Source organism: Schistocerca cancellata, chromosome 1 (assembly GCF_023864275.1).
Source record: "Schistocerca cancellata isolate TAMUIC-IGC-003103 chromosome 1, iqSchCanc2.1, whole genome shotgun sequence".
NCBI classification, from domain to species: Eukaryota; Metazoa; Arthropoda; class Insecta; order Orthoptera; family Acrididae; genus Schistocerca; species Schistocerca cancellata.
This window is the reverse complement of record NC_064626.1, coordinates 1166889570-1166907844: the sequence shown is the minus strand read 5'-3', so window position 1 is coordinate 1166907844 and position 18275 is coordinate 1166889570.

The window sequence follows — 18275 nt, the reverse complement described above, 5'->3', positions numbered from 1 at the left end:
ACCATTACAAAATGTATCAATGCGCGGTCTTTCCTGCTCTTTACTTAAAATGCATCCATACGCGGTCTCTCCCGCCCTTTCTAAAATTATATCAATTTGCGGTCTCTCTTGTCAACAATACTTTGGTGCAGACATTCCCTGCTACCACAATTATTTCCAACATGACAAATATTAATTATTCCTACTTAATCCTATTAATAAAATATAAAAATCTTTCATAAATTGTGATTTGACCATAGACAAAAGAAATATACACGTCTTACATAACCCTCCACTGGGTTTCCTTAAAATTTTCCTACGTTGTTAAGTCATTTGGACTTGATGTAAGGAGAAAATTTGATTATAGAAATATGTGTAGTAATAAGTAAGTTAATGATAGAATATTTCTTTCAACGAAGCACATACATATGCTGTCATAAGAATTTGTTTTCCTAAGTCTAACAAAGAGAATATTCAAAAGTGCATACATCAAAATATACAAATAATATGAGTCAGTAAGTTGGAAGTGTACATCAGGTAGTAAAAGTTATTTATATTTCTAATAGTAATGGATGGCAAAAATTAGAACATATTATAAATTCTCATCTATTAGTACCATATTCAAGAAAGGGAAAAAAATGGATTGGATATCATGGTCAAAGCACTGGCAACTGTCTGTGAATGCACTCAAAAGTCCGTTCCTTTCCCTCACATAGCACAACACCAGGTTTCGCCATGTGATTCCGTCGTCTCTTTGAGCCATAGTTTTAGTGTAACCAAACACTAAGTTAACCATCGAATTGCCTGAGTTGACGCAGCTACATCAGGTACAAGTTCCAACTCCAATTGTCCACTAGTAGTGATGGTGTGCATCTTGGTATGCAAGCACCTATTGACGTACATCATGACTGTGGTGTGCATCTTGGTATGCCGATACCTCATAGAAAACATCGTAGATTGAAGTAACGTTGGTCACTATTCACTTTGTTTGTGCTCCATAATCATGGGGATGCACAGGAATTAAGATACAGGTATAATCATTTTGTCAAAAGGTTCACAGATATGGTTGATACCGGTATTACCAAATTTTACATCATCTCTTTCCTCTGTGCTCATAAAAATGATTTATTTTACGTTTAAAAGGACGATATATGTCACCATGTGCGACTGTAGAAAAAGTTTACAGTTTTAAACAATTACATAAAAAACACATTTTCCATCTGTAGTGAATTCAGTCTACAATACATATTACATTACGTGACAGTCAATAACATAAACAAATATTTCTGTAAGTGGAATTTAGTAGTACATTTAGGCATCAACATTTTAAATAAAATAGACAAGTGCCTTTATACAAACTATGTCACTTTCTGTGACTCTAAATAAATCATAATCTGGTGCTCATATAAATAATTACATAAAGGCACTATTATATTACTTCACAGGTTGTGAATTCACAGTTTTTGAAATATGAAAGTACATTTTTACAAAATATTTCACTTTATGTGACTTCAGTATGTTCGGTAATGTGTTCGCCAGTTACGAGTCATTGTCAGTCGACTATATATTGTGTTTGAGTTGTGTAACACACATCGTCATTGTTATTTAAGAGAAAACATTTATATTTTACGTAGAGTGCGAATCGGTATGCTGACATTTGGTGTCATCTGTTTTTCCTATGTATGTATCTGATGTAAAAGATATCATGTTCAATGCAGAAAAAAGTTTTCGAATAGCAAAGTACATATAGTAATTTAATGTGGTTTCTCCATCCGTAGTGCTGCGCTGTGCTGTGTCATCTGTTATCAAAATAAACCATTACTAAATTATATTCCTTACATACTAACATCTTCATTCACCTCACTCCTTTGTACCTCGTGTCATCTCTCTGCATAGCCTATAATGAAATATTCATTGTTAATAATCATCAGCGCACGGCCTGACTTCAATATCTCCCTGTACTACCTATAACAAAATATTCATGGTTAATAATCGTCAGCGCAAATATTCATGGTTAATAATCGTCAGCACACGGCATAACTTCAACATCTCTCTGCATCTGGAATATCGCGTCAGCTCTCGGCATGACCTGTGAAGCATTTATCCACACTTCTCCATATTCAATACTTATATTATAATTAAAACTACGTTTATTTTGGTGAACTATGACAACAATGCTGCATGCACGGGTTAAAGAATACATCTAATTGCTACTACTGTATGAAAATTATTTGTACGTGTTATACATTTACATTTAAAGTAGTCTTGTTAATTGCTTCACATACCTTACATAATGTGAAATAAATGTCCTGCGAGAACGCTTCTAAGACTGCTATTAATGTTCAGTGTATTTATCTGCGGTCGAATCGAGGTGACCTGCTGTGCACGTAAATAACCCATTAGTAGCTCACTGTATTCGGGCTTGCTGGAATGTGTCAAAAAGCTCATTGTTATACTCTGTCAATATGTATCCCTGTAAGAAGGTTTTTCTATTTTAAGAATTTCTTTGTTTGACATATGATGGTTTGCTCTCGATTTTTTTGTTCTGAGTGTCTCAATGTGTACTACATTAGCGTACGGAATATTTCGAATTCTGTACGGTCCTGCGTATAGAAGTTCAAATTTTTTGCATCGTTTCTTCCCTTTATGTGACAGAAAATGGGTACGAACTAGTACCTTATCGCCAATCTCGTACTTGCGTGTCCTACTTACCTGCTTCTGCTGTCTCTTCCGACGATCTGCAGCTCGTTTAATGTTCGCTAGTGCCATTTCTATTATCTCACAATGACGAAGTCTACGCTTCTTTGGAAAAGTAATCATTTCAGTAAGTTTAGTCGGTGGGTCTTCATTCGTCAGTATTGCAGTTGGTGAGACCATTGTTGACTCATTAGGTATTGCACTTATTACTTCCTGAAACTGTGAAATGTATTCGTCCCATGTTGTATGCTCTCTGTGGCAATAAATTCTACAAAGTTTCCTGATCTCTTTCATTATTCTTTCTGATGGGTTAGAAGAACTGTGATATCTTGATACGTAAATTGGTGTTATGTTCTTACTCTCTACCATTTGTTTCCATATGTCTGACCTAAACTGTGGTCAGTATGTGAAATAACCTTCTGTACATGTCCTACTATTGATAGAAAATCTCTTACAAATGCTCTTGATACTGATCTAGCTGTTATTTTCCTTAGTGGAGAAAATGTTACAAATTTGGATGTCAGTTCTATGGCTACTAGAATATAACTATAACCTTTACTTGTTCTGGGGATTTGACCGAAAAGATCTACTGCTGCCATGTGTCTTAACTTAACCGGTATGATGGGATACAGTGGTGGAATATGTGATACTGTAGATGATTTAACTTTCTGACATATCTTGCAGGATGCTATAATTTTGTGAATGTGTTTTTCCATATTGTTGAAGTGACAATTTTGTCGAAGAATTAGAAAGCATTTCCTAGCTCCGTAATGTGCATAGCTTAGGTGCGTATATCATATCAATTTGTTTCTGATCCCTTCTGGAATCCATAAAAGCCAATTGTTGTCGTCTGGGTACGAGCGAATAAACAGAATATTTTGATATATAGTGTAATTATGTCTGATTTTTGCGTTCCTCTTGTCTCGCCAAAGCCTTACAATCTCTTTTAGTGTTTCATCTTTCTGCTGTTCTCTCTCTATGTCCTGTAATGCTGATGATATAAAGTTTTCGAAAGCTACTTGTTTGATATACATAATACTATGGTTGTTGTGGCAGAAGGTATTTTCTTTCTTTAGTCGTTTATGCTGAATAGATCTCGATAGTGCGTCGGCAACAATATTCTGCGTGCCTGGAATGTGTACAATAGTGAAGTCGAACTCTTGTAGATATAATTTCCAACGGGTTAATCTATCATGCATAAGTTTTGCTGATAATAAAAACTGGATTGCTCGGTGATCGGTATATACTGTGGTGTGTCTTCAATATAGATAATGACGGAATCTATTAAATGCCCATACTACGCATAGCGTCTCTAATTCTGTTACAGAGTAATTACGCTCTGCTGGAGAAAGTATCCTGCTTGCAAACGCAATATGTTTAACGATTGTCTTACCGTCCTCCTCTTCTTCCTGGAAAATATGTACTCCTAGTGCTGTAGTTGAACTATCTGTTGCAATGGAAAAGTTTTGTGTTGGGTCAGGATGTGATAACAAAAGTGCCCTTAGTAACACTTCTTTAAAATTCTCGAATTCAGCTTCAGCGTCTTCATTCCATGACCAAACTGTGTTTTTACTTGTGAGCTGGTATAGCAAGGGTGTGTCTAATGCTTTATAATGAATGAATTTTCTAAAATAATTAATTAGGCCTAAAAAGCTCCTAAGTTCCTTCTTATTTGTTGGCATGTTGATAGCTTTCAATGCTTGCAATTTGTCGGAGTCTGGTGCAATACCTGTTTGTGAAATGATATGACCTAGAAATTTTATTGAGGCTTTTCCAAATTCAGATTTACGGAGGTTTATAGTTACACCGTTCTGCTCGAATGTATTCAGTAATTGTTGAAGGGTGTGGTTGTGCTGTTCCCAGTTTTCTGCTGTGATTAGAATGTCATCTACATATGTAGTAATTTTGTTTTTAAGATCCTGTGGGGGAATTGTATTCATGCCTCGTATAAAGATTGCAGACGAAATCGTTAGTCCAAACGGAAGTTTACAAAATTGGTAACATTCACCAAGGCAAAGGAATGCCGTATACTTTCGCCAATTTGGATGCAACTGGATTTGCTAAAATCTTGATTTGAGATCGAGGATGGTATATATAGAGGTGCCATGAAACTTTTGCAGTAACTCTTCTAACGTCTGTGGTCAGTCAGTTTCTGTAATGATTATTTTATTAACCTCACGTGAATCTAAAACTAAACGGAGTGATCCATCCTTCTTTTCAACGATGTGTATGGATTTATATATTGGCTTGCTGCTGGTTCGATTATACCCTGGTCAGTCATTGCTCGTAACTCTTTCTTAACTGCTTCTGTGTATATATGCGGGATTGGATAGTGTTTTGCTTTGAAAGTCTCATGTGGTTTCACCTTAAATTCGTACATAAATCCTGTCATCGTTCCTGGAACATTGTTAAAAACTGTTTTATGTTGCACAAGAATACTTTCTAATTCTGTGCGCTCTGTGTCGTCTTCTGCTATACTGTCTCCAACCCTGCGTGTAATTGTCTCTAATACACTATACTCCTGTTCCTCTGCCATGTCGTTATTATGTGTATTCGTGTATAGTGTGAGATAACAATCGTTATCCTTAGAATCTGCAATAATCGCGATCCTGTGCAAATTTTGCTCTTCTGAGGGTACTGTGTTTTGAAATCTCACTACCACTTCACTGTCTTCCTTTTGTAATGTTAGGTATGACGATTTAAAGTCAATCTTTGCGTCGTACCGTACGATAAAATTCATCCCTAATATTATATCAGTTGTTAAATGTGGAACTATCCTACAACTGTTCTGAAAGTTTGCCCTGCAAAAACAAACGTTAATTGTGTCTGTCTTTTGACTTCAATGATTTTTCCTGGAAATGGTCCCTTAACTTTAGTTTTGTGTAATGAGAATACTGGGTAATCATTATTGCTATTGATCTGTTAAATGTCTCTTCGTTAATTACGCACTTCGGTGAGCCTGAATCAATTATTGCTAAAATATTTTGTGACTTTAAATTTATCTGGATTATTGGGTGGCATATTGTTTTCTGTGTAACAATTTGTCTTGCACGTCGTCAAATGTAATGGCATTCTCTATCGTTATCTTTTCTCTGTCCTTATCCATAGTGTCGTCATTTAGAGATTCATCACAGGCTATCTCTAGTCATAAATGTTCTGATATTTCGTTTTCTGTCGGGGAGTGTTGTGTGTTTTCTATGAGCTGTACCGTTCTACCGTTTTGATTATTAGCGGTAGGTGGCGGATGAAATTTTGTTTCTGGTACATTCATACGATAACTTGGTTGTTGTGCACTGTTTGAATTTCTATGAAAATTATCATTGTAGAATGTCCTTTGCGGTCGGTGTTCGTTTTCTCTCCTTCTGTCGCCATAACAGTGGTTATACGGCGAGGCACGCGTGTTTATCTGTAAAGGCTGTCTTTGTTCGTTTTGTGTATTTTGCGGCTGACCCATGTAATTGTTTGCACCTGTCGCATTTTCTTGGCGACGAGTCATGTGAAAGTTTGACCAGTTCGGCATTTCCTGTCATATATGTGTCGTGTTATTTGGATGGCTTTGTTGTTGTCTTGAATTTTAATGTACATTGTTATTATACTGCTGTTCATTGAATCCCTGTGTGTATTCTCGATTAAAGTTTTCATTTTCGCTGCGAAAGCGTTTATTATGATTGTTATTGCCAAATCATGTTTGCTCAAAATTAGTATTGTTTGTCTAGTTTGCGTTATGTCGTAAAAAGTTCTTATTAACAAACGCATAATCTGCCTGGTGTACCTCTAGCAATTGCAGGATGTCTCTAAATGCGTACACGCTGTCCTTTTGCTGGCCTGTTAATAATGACACTTTTAATGCTCTGGGGAGTTTTGAAATACACAGCTGTATTAATGCGGATTGACTGTATGGCTCATTGAGGTGTCGGTTTTGTTCAACTATATACTCGAAAAATTGTATGATTGTTGGGAAAGTAGAATTCTCGAAATTTGGCAGACTAATTAGCAGATCTTTAATGCTACTCTGTGTGGTGTCTGACCAATATGCTGCTAGAAATGCTTCCTGGAATGCTTCTACTGAAAAACACTGTCTAGCAATTGGTCGCATTCTTCTCGCTGGTTCCCCTTCAAGAAAACTAATAATAAATTCTAGCTTATGTTGAACTGGCCATGATGGTGGGAGTGTCGCATTGAATTGTTGGATTCAGTCCAGTGGATGTATTTTTTAACAAGATGTGGATGTCGTTTTTAAACGTTTTAAACTTTCTCACTGAAAGGAAATGCTTGTGGTCGAAACCGTCATGTCTTTGTGTGTAATTATTTTCGTAATGTTGTGAATATGAATTTGTGTGTCTTTCTGCCTGGTTTAGAACTCTTACTTTCTGAAGTCTACCGACATTATATGTATTGTGCATCTGAGGCATGTCGTAATAGTGTGCGTTCTGTTGGAATTGATTGTTTGTAGTTGTTTCTTGTGTGTCAGCTATCCTTTGCTGTAAAGAATTGATTTTCGGATGTAACAAATTATTACGTGATTCTAGGTCTGCGATTGTTTGTTGAAAATTTGTAATTTGCGTATCTTTACTATTAGAAATCTGTTGAACTGAGACTGGTGTAGTGTCATCTGATTTTCTGTCATTGATAGTATCTAACAGGTCTATTCTTGTAGTGAGTTCGTTGATCTTTTCTGTCAATTCGTTTCGTAATTTACGATTACTTTTGGTTTCTTTCTTAAAATCTGCTTTCAAATTTTCTGAGTCTTGATTGATTTCTATGTGTTCCATTTTGTCAGTTAGTGTAAGAACTTCTTCTGTTAATTTATCCCTAATATTCTGGATTTCAGTGTGTGTAGAAATTTTCGCCTCAACTGCATGTGACTGGATTTCCGTGAGCCTCTCTTGTATTTGAATATTTCTCTCCGTAACCATTTCGATTTCTTCCGAAATCGAGTGTATGTGATTGTCCACGTAAGTCTTTCCCTGAGCAAACACTTTCTTTTTGTCGTCCTGTCGTTGTTTATTAATTGTTTGTGATAGTTCTTTTCGTTCTTTATCCTGCAATCGCACCAGTTTGCGGTGACGTATCAAACAGTTTTCTTTGTGATTGTTAAAACGTTCATGAATGTGAGTGTTTTGTTTAGAAAAGTTCTCTGTCATTGTTTCTCGTATGCCTACCGCGAATGCTTCTTATTTATCTGTTATTTCTTGAATCTTGGCGTGTAATTCTTGGTTTGGGTTTTCAGCGACTGCTTGAATTTCTACTTTGATTTCGTGTTTTAGACTTTGGTACTTTTGTCTAATTTCTGATCTGTCTGTGTGCATTCTGCCGTGATTTCGTTTTCTAGGTCTGCTGATTCTTGTGCCCTTCTGTTAAAGTTTTGATTCATGTCTTGTCTCATTTGTAGCAAAAATGCCACTATTGGATCCGTTTCGGATTGACTTCTGTGTGTATTTGTATTCGTTGTTAAAGGTTGTACATCTGTGTTCATTTGAACATTCTCAGACGATTGTAATCGTGTCACCTCTTCCGTGGTTTCGGAATTTTTGTCAATAAAACTGTGGTATCTGTTACGCACATTGTGTAGCTGTATACCGTTTGAATCTGTTTCGGCACGTAATGGAGTCACACTGTTTGACTGCACTGTAGCGGTTTCGTTACTGACCTAAGAATGTGGGAGATATTTGTGTTAACTATTGGGAAGTGGCTTCTGTCACCAAAAATTTTCCATTCAAGTAACTGGATATTATTCAGTCACAATAATTTAACTTCAGTTCAATGGGGAGATAGGTTAAAGGTAGCAGAGCATCGACTGCTTCTGCTAATTGAGTCCATACCCGGAAAGTCAGTAGGAGGCCAGCTATTTCATATAACTGGACCGACTTCGTAATTGGTTAAACGTCTCTGAATGCTCTACAGTTTATGGTGAGAATGGTAAACCCTCCTGTCTTACCCTTCACGAACAGGGTACAAAATGACATATTCCAGCAAAATAATGCAAGGCCACACTCTGCAGTTACTGCAGTGCACACCACAGAGATCTTGATAAAAGTACGGATATCTGAGTGGTCTGCCCACGCCTCATAGAGTATACGTGGGATGCGCTGGGAAGACGTACACTTTCATACCAGCCAGTAATTTTCATGAACTGACAAACAGGTGTTTGAAGTACGGGCATAAATTCGTCAAGATGACTTTCGAAGGCTACTTGCTTCCACACCACAACGAATACTAGAGCGAACTGAAGCCTGTGGACGTCATTCTGCATTGAAATGAACGTTAGATCATTCAATACGCATTGTGTGATGACTGTCTCCAAAAAGCTTGACAAATTTCTGCTGATGCTGCAGTGGTGTAACACTTTCAGTTTCCTTCGGCGTACGACAGTACTGCCCGCGTTAAAATACATTGCTTCAAGCAAATGTTTAGACATTTACCAAATAATACCTCATTTTTGAGTCGTGAATATGTGGGTCACAACTCCCTGTTACACAGTAATTTTTTTTCTTCAGAGGGATGTTCTTACTCAGTCTTAAGATACCCATATGTAAAAATCAAACGTCTGTTTTACACAAATGCAGAGGTTTACAGACGATGAGTCGTTAAACAGACGCTTGTACTGCACCACCATGTAGGCACAGACCACTAGTACAAATGACACAGTATGAGCAGACACCAGCAACACAGTGGCACGTAGAAGAGAAAGCAACGCCAAACAGTGTAGCCTCTACCTTGGAAAATATCACTTAACTGTGCGGACAAGACAAAGACCAACGACGTAATCTCTTTATTCAGAAACGACCGTCTGACCAAACTCAACAATGGTAAGTAAGCTTGGATGTTAATTTTCTCTCACTACAGATCACACTACGTATTACTACAACGACGCTTTGTGCAGAAAGATAGCCACAGTTACTATTTTCGTGGTATGATGAGGCTAGTGGTAGCTACCGGGATTTGTTAACATTGATCTTAATTACGCATCTGACTCACAGAATATTACCAGGTTCGTAAGATTAACTACCCACAGCTAATCTCAGTCACAATGAAAAATACTATGCACAAGAGTATACAATGGATATAAATTAGATATTGGATTTTAACACCTGCAACGACAAACGAAAATCTTCCAATGTACGATCTGACAATATGACGACGCATTTCGCTAAGAACGGAATAACCAAAATACGCCACCAACGTATAACATTAATAAATACGGTCTTTCTGCTCCACTGATCCAAATTCAATGCTTTTCCTACCAAAGCTTCAAAGTGTCATGTAAACTCATCCAACTCACCTCAACTACACGTAAAAATAAGTTAAACTACCAAAGACGTAATTTAATCTTTACGTATCAGTCGTTGTTAGTCAGCGATAACCTCTACAAGTAGCGTCTCGCAATAACAGGATCAATGGTTAAATCGAATTATAACATTTTAATTCTTTCTCAAAAATCTCAACCTATCTGAACTATATGAAATATCTTTCTTTTAAAAGTAATTATCTTTCATAAGCTTAAATCGTTAGTATCTTTACCCTCGTCGCAAATTAATAAATGTTAATTATTATTTCAGTTTCTTTGAGGGTTAATATCTCTGTACTTTACTTCGAAAAAATACCGACCTTCGTCTTTACGTATCTGTGGCTTCTCTTTAATACTTCGCTACAAAGGCAAATTAATCGTCTGTTTTAAAAATGAACTATATTTTCAAATGCCTTTCCAGTAATAATTCAGGAATAAGTGATACTCGGGAAATAGTTTTTATAGCTTAAAACAGAAAAATTTCTATCTTTACTGTCTGTTATAATTTCGTGTACAGGTATAAGACAGCATATTTTGTTATGAATGCTGGTTAACTACACAAGTCCCCACTATGCGGAAACGTAACAATAAAAAAAAATCAATCAAAAAACCTGAGTGTCACCGCCACTTTTAAACTACATTAATACATCGCGTATGCAAATCTCCGACTATTTCCAATTGGTTTGCAATATTACGTTAAGAACGTAGGACATCCGTTCTCCTCACAACAAAAATTGCGCTTTCAGCATATCTCTAAAGAGATTTTCATTGTTTATTACAATAAACGACGCTGACTCTGAAGTCGCAAAATATACCCTAACGTAAAATCGTAAAGGTGCTATACCTCAGTGCTTCCTTTCTATTCCACAACCACGATACATCAACGCAACTCCACTATTCCCTTAGTGCGTGCTATAATCCACCTCACAAAATCAAATAATGACTTCTCGTGATAACGTCTGTCATCTTCCACAAACCAAACGAAAATCTCCAACTAAATGAAGCACCGTACACCTACAAACGCTTGGCCATCATTCAATCCAATGGTCAGCCACTTCGTCCGCACAAAATTAACAAACAGGAGAAACCAGTCTCAGACTTCAAGTAATCGTAGTCCCAACTGCTAATGACCACAAAACTCTAAGTTTCGCCACAAATTTATCTTCTGCTTTTCCCTCCACACGACGAGTTCGAACTCCACCCAAATCAGCGAAACAATTATTTTCTCCAACGAGCCGACAGTATTTACAGAGTATCTACCTAATCGATTTAAGAGTTGCTTTGAACTCTCCTGAATCTAAACCCCGTAGCAGATTAATTTGTTGCGTCCCTCTCCTTGTAACTCGCTAATCGAGACTAACTCTTGAGACCAGCTCTGCAGTCGGCAACCTGACTGGAATCTGCTTTCCAAGTACACCAGACGAAAAAATCCGCAACATTTCAACACATACATACAAAAAAAACTTTACAAACTTATAAATAAACTCTCGATTCTTCCAAGAAACAGTCAATTCCGATAATAAGATGAGGCGATAACACCCGCTAATGCATTTTAAATTTCGGCTTTTTCCTATTTTATTTTATTTATTACTATATTTTAAGATTATTATTATTCGGTTTCACCCATCCGAAAAGGGGAACTTCCTTCGTCAGTTCGCAGATCGCCATCACACACATCCATGCCCGAGGCAGGATTCTAACATGCGACCGTAGCGGTCACGCGGTTCCAGACTGAAGCGCCTAGAACCACACGGCCACACGATCTTCGTTCCTATGGAGATGAAACAGATCATATGCAGGCTGTTTCTATTACATGGAACCACTTAAAATCTCGAAAAATATGCATCATATGAAAAAAAAGTTCCAGCTGAAAAGTTTATATGCTCAAGGAAGATATCTGTCTATACCGATGAATTCTTCTCGGGTCAACAGCCGAGTGGTGGCGTCATTTTGTCGCATCTCATTGAAACGTTGCGACAAGATGATGCCACCACTCAGCTGATAACCCGAGGAGACTTCATCGGTGGAATACGCCGAGAAAGACTGCAGTCGCATATATCTGTCTATACTTACACTCTCCCCACCCTAACCTGGTCACCTCCACCCAAGGGGGAGGGGGGGTTAACTTCTTATTCTCCAATGGGACCCCCCATCCCCACTTCGTTGTAGATGCTGATTCTCCTTAGGATTAACCAAAAACATTATTTTTTGTCCGTGCTAGAAAACCTGCAATCAACAAAATCCCTTTTTTCTCGTTTCCGCAATTAAGAACCGACTGATCTGTTTCTACTTTGCATTTTCGACAAAAACATTAACTTTTTTGTTCTATACAGCTGATGTTACTTTCAAAAATTTAATTCAGTGTTGCAAATTTAATTGTACAAAGACTTTTACCTTTACATCTTTTAAAGTCTGGTAAATAAGCAATATTTGAAGCAACCTAGTTTCTTGTTCCCTTCGGGATTGATTTCAGTGAGTCCCATGCCATCAGGATGTTTTATTCGCCGAGAATCTCGTATCTCACCATCAGATTGACCGATTTCAGTGCTTTTTTTTCATCCAATGGCTGTAACCCTCTCGCCAGTTACGGCGCCATACACCATAGATGGAAGAACTTGCTTCAGATATGGAAGAACTTGCTTCAGATAGCCCCTAGCTATTTTTTGGCGTAGAATCCAAATTTTCATTAAAAATGGGCGTTCCCATTTGAAAATAAAAAGCTGACTCCACCATAAGGCGGGTTAGAGAGTGGCCAGTTTTAGCGCATGAAATGACACAATTTCAGAAGCTTCAATGGTCCCATACGGATATTATTTTATGTATATAGACTAAAGCATTAAGAATTAGGATGTAGGAGGCAAGCGTGCCAGGGTAATCTGTGCAGTTTTATGAACTGCTGTGCTAAGATGGCTTAGTGGCTAACGCCCCTCCCTAGTAATCAACAAACCTGGGTTCGATTCCCGGCATTGGTTCAAATTTTCACTCGCCACACCAGTCTGTATTCATAGAAAGTTTTATCAAACACAGGTATCCCCCCTGAAAATATTAACTTTCCATCTGGAACATTTTTCCATATGATGCGTATTTTTCGAGACATTTAGCTGTTCTTAGTTAAAGCCAATACCCTATATACACTGCGGTAAAGGGCCGCACGTATGGTGGACACAGCATTGGCAATGTGTTGGCTATTGCGAACTGTTCTGCTTCTGCGTACGACGTCACGATAGTCCTGTCTGTGTGTCGTGGCTCTGAGAACTAACTTTGTCAGACTGAATTTGTCGTTTTCACGTGGGTCAACCACCTGGCATGTGGAATAGGATGTCATTGGGTGTGCCACACGATGATCTCTGGTTCTCGTAGCCGGGAAGTTGGGCAACAGCTGTTGTGAAAAATAATGTCTGTGCAGTTATCTTTGAACAAGTTAATGCGAGACCAAATGTTGCCCGTTGTGTGTTGACCCACGTAGACATAGTGGGTGTTCGACTGTCCTGCTATCACGTTCTACAGACCTCACACCCACTTTCCTCCGCCACCACTCACCAATCACTAAGATATATGACCTCTAGCGTGACTCATTACTGGTGTGCTTCCGGGTGTCCGCCGAGTTATTCTTTCTCTTTTCTGCACGTTATTTCGACTACCGAATCAGCCGTCTTCCTTAGCAACTGCGAGTTCGGCTGTTATGCGATCTCACTCTCAGGCTTCTAACCAGACTGTGACTATCGTTTGTCTCGCACCGCTAATTGTAGCCGAGCTCGATTCCCGATGTTCGTTGCACCCTTCGTAGCTCCTTTGTTTTTGAGTGCTCGCACTGATATGCCATGCATAAATTAACAACTTCGCACAATACACGAAATCACCCAATTAAGCATGGACTGACGTCTCCGTATCTCTTATTCAAGCTCAGTTTGACTCTGTGCACAGCTAGTTTAAGCTGTTGTTGCAACAAGATGTGTCAGAAGTAACGGGATACTACCAAATTAATTTCCAAAGGAGATCATGGTATGTCTCTCGGGGTGAAAGAGTCTGGAGTTAAAACCTCCCCTCTATCGAAACTCTGGGAGGAGGAAACATACATGAAAGGAAAAAGGAGAGAATGAGGGAAGGAAAAAAAAACATTCGAACATGAAATGCCCACAGACTGCTGTAAGCAAAAAAACTAGAAAATGCAAACCAGCAGATGAGAGGAAACAGAATAGATGCACTTGGCATGTGTGAAGTGAGATGAGGAGAGGACAGGCAGGTAAAAAGTGGAGATCATAAGCTTTTCTGGCCAGGGGAAATTAAAAATGGTGAAGAATACTGACAAAGCAGAAACTGAAAAATAAAGTAATGAAGTGCAATATATTGATGGAAGATTGACGATGATACGACTGCAGGGTGGTTCGAAAGATGTATTTATACAGGTATACATGCCGACCAGCCAGCATAGACATGAGGAGATAGAATACTGTAAAAAAATCAACAGCTTCTCGAGAAAGAAAACCGAAATGCCTGCATTATCATAATGGGCAACTGGAATGCAGTGGTGGATGAAGGAAGAGACGAAGACAACAGTGTGAAACTTCGGATTGGGGATACGAAATGAAAGAGTGGAATGGCTAAGTGTCTTCTGCAAAGAAAACTCACTAGCAGTGGGTAACACATTTTTTTGAAAAAAGTCTTTACACATGGATTGTAAATGAACAGAGAAAGTTATCACTCGGATTGCATCCTGATGCAGAAAAGGTTTAGGAACTGTAACTGTCTGAAGAATGCCAAAGATTACGAAGGAACAGATACAAATTCAGGCAAAAACCGCGTATTGGAAGAAATACAAGTGAAGCTGAAGAATGTGATGAGAGTTAAACGAAAATAAAAATTAAGAGTGAAGATACTCAAGGAGGTGGGTAAACCTTCAGATTTGGAATACAGGTTTGTGGAAAATGGGAAGTAGGTTGAAATGAAGAATTTGTAAATGACAAATGACAACGGCCTTGCCGCAGTGGTAGCACCTGTTCCCGTCAGATCACCGAAGTTAAGAGCTGTCGGGCCGGACTAGCACTTGGATGGGTGACCGTCCGGTCTGCCGAGCGCTGTTGGCAAACGGGCTGCACTCAGCCCTTGTGAGGCAAACTGAGGAGCCACTTGACTGAGAAGCAGCGGCTCCGGTCACGAAAACTGACAATGGCCTGGAGAGCGATGTGCTGTCCACATGTATCTGCTCCCAGTGACGCCCCCGGGCTGAGAGGATGACACGGCGACCGGGCGCTGCCGTTTGGCTTTCCAAGGCCTGACCGGACGTAGTTAAATGACAAATGGATTAACATAAGGGAAGGGCCCATTGAATCTGCCAAAGAAGTACTAGGACTTACAGTGTCAAAAATATCAGGAAAAAATGGACGCAGGAAAAAACTTTGGAAAAGTGGGAAGAATGGAGAAAGTGGGAAAATGTGTAAAATAAAGAAGACAAACAGAAATACTAGCAACTTAATACGAGAAGAGAAAGAGAAAAAGCAAGAGAAAATGGGGTGAAAGAGAAATGTTAAGAAATAGAGAAAATGGAGAGAGATGAGAGGAATGAAATAATGTACACATTTTGAACGTGAAAGAAAGAAGACTAACATGGATCTAGCAAGAGCAGACATTACATTAGCTGAACAACGATAGGAAGTTTCGAGCAGATGGCAAAAATATATAGAATGTCCGTGGATCAAGTATCAAGTGAAATCAAGCTTGAACAGGAAAATGTCACAGAAAGGGGTGCAGCATCTGGGAAACAGAAGTAGAAAAGACCCTGAAGGAGATGAAGAATCAGAGTGAATCTGGAATCGATAACTTCCCAATGGAAGTGTTCAAGAGTTTGGGAAATATGCGAAGGAAGGAAATAGTCTACGTCTGTAATGAGATAGACGATAAAGGGGAACGGCCTGGCAACTGTCTTGCAATGATAATGATACCAACTGACAAAAAAAGGAATACCAGAAACTTTGAGGAGCATTAATCCATCAGTCTAATTTTTCATGCTCCTGAAATAATAGCGATAGTGCTGAATAGAAGGCTGTAGAGATAGGTGGATTACGGAGGAACATTTCGAATTTAGAAGAGGAAAATGAATAAGTTAAGAATCATAGGAGAAAAAGATATTATGAAAGATAGATAAATTTATGCTGTTCTTATTGATTTGGGAAAAGTTTGTATGTAAGGAGAGTTCACAGACAGCCTGTGTCATTCATGACACTGTCAATGACATCATCGATTAAGTAATGCGATTTCCCCACCTCCACACCAACCCACACACCTGCACCCATCCCCATACTTACCCCCACCCTTGCCCCTAAAACTGACTCCACCCAACACATCCCCACATATGTTGACCCCCACCCTCTGTACCACAAAAGCCCTGACAACACCATATCTATTCCCCGACCTGTACCTTCACCACCACCACCACCACCACCACAGTCCATAAGCGCACCCACACCCCTGTCTGACAAAGGCCAATTTCTTATGTATAAAACGAGAGAATTCACAAGTTTGATGGTACACTTAAAATGCTTGGAGAAAATTCATAGAATAGCGCAGCTGCACCAGTGTTTTTCCTATGGCAGGAGGGTTGTTATTGTCCTAAGACATGAGTCAATCAGTGTCAGCTCCGGGCAGAACTGGACACCATACACATACTACTAATTCCAAACCCTAACTGGAACAATGCGAAATGGAGTACAGAAGCGCCAATTTCGAACAGTACTGCGGACATTTGTGCGATTTCTATCAAACCAAAATAATAACTTGTTACGGTACTATGTTTCTAAAATTCATCACCATAATAAATTGTGTGTGGAATGGACGTACCGACAATAACATTACCAACACCACAGAGCTGAGAGAACGCGCGAACCTATATGTCTCAAACATGCAGAAATAGCATTTGAGTAGAAAACACACAAATACACATTTAAAAGTCGAATCGTAAATATATTTTCTACGAGAATAGTGGTCAGTATCACGACTGTATACCACATTTCAAGACCAAAAACTGAACTACAATCACCATCAGAGACCTGCGCCGTCTAGTATGTGTAATATACAGCCAACAGCCTCTAGTGCGCTCTCTCAGCACAAGGGGAAAGCTTCACGTCTGCACAAACAAACTACATTTATATGAATCGCACGATTCGATGCAAGCGCAGGCAGCCTGGAGTCAGTGGTCGGTGGTGGCCGACAGTGTCACCCCATATGCAAGGCTGTAGCCCAGCCGACCACAGCAGGTTGAATTTTCCATTATGTCATGTAACTTTTACTGTACATACGTTATGTCAGTCGAACCCATTGTCTCGCCTCTGATCACCAATACTGGCATGCTATCACACCATCACAGACACATCCCTCCATTCCTACATCTAAATACGCTCCATACCCTATATTAACGCAACTTTAACCTACTCCCTCTTCCCCACAATGTGATCTGCCCCAATATTTATACCTCCTACCAACTTTAATCCTTCGCCACCTGTCCTACTCCACATCAGGATTTCTTTCTCCTTTTCCCTCTCCATCCACCCCTTTCCTTTTCTCTTTTACCACTATCTTCCCCATACACTGTGTTCCTCCTCACTCTCTTTCTTTCCACCATCTGTATTCGCACTATCCACTTCACCTCCTACCTATCATATCCAAAATTTCCTCACCTAACAGATTCCTATCTCTTTACCCACACCCCTCATCGTTAATGGATCATATTATCTCTTTCCATAATACTTCTCATCCAGTGCAGGTCCTTCAGCTGTTAAGTGAAAGTGTAGTGCGCCAGTGCTTTTTCATGGAAGAAAATCACCATACTGCACTTGTGTTTTTTAAATTGTATATATTTTTCGTCCTTTTAGCTGCAGTCGGGGGTGGGTGGATAGGTGTGTGGATGAGGGAGTGGGTGGGTGGATGGGTGGGAGGGTGGGTGGGTATTTAGGGATTTGGGGCAGTGAGCAGATGAATGTCTGGATTTCTGTGTATGTGGAGTGGTTGAGGGCGGGGTGTGGGTGTAGGTTTGGGTAGGGCTGGGGGTTTTGGTGGGGGTGGGGAAATCACATCACATCATCGATGACACAGACTATCCATGAACTGTCCATACATCCTTCTGACAGAGTACAATGGAACAAGTTGATGGATATTTTCAAGAAGAAGTGAGTAAGTTGGAAGGAGAGAGGACTGATATATGATCTATACTTTCAGTATAAAGTAAGAATAAGATTGGAAATTCAATGTCAGAAGTAAGCAGCAATGGAAGGGGTGTTAGACTAGGTCGTCATCTGTCCACCCCGTTTTTCAAGTTATG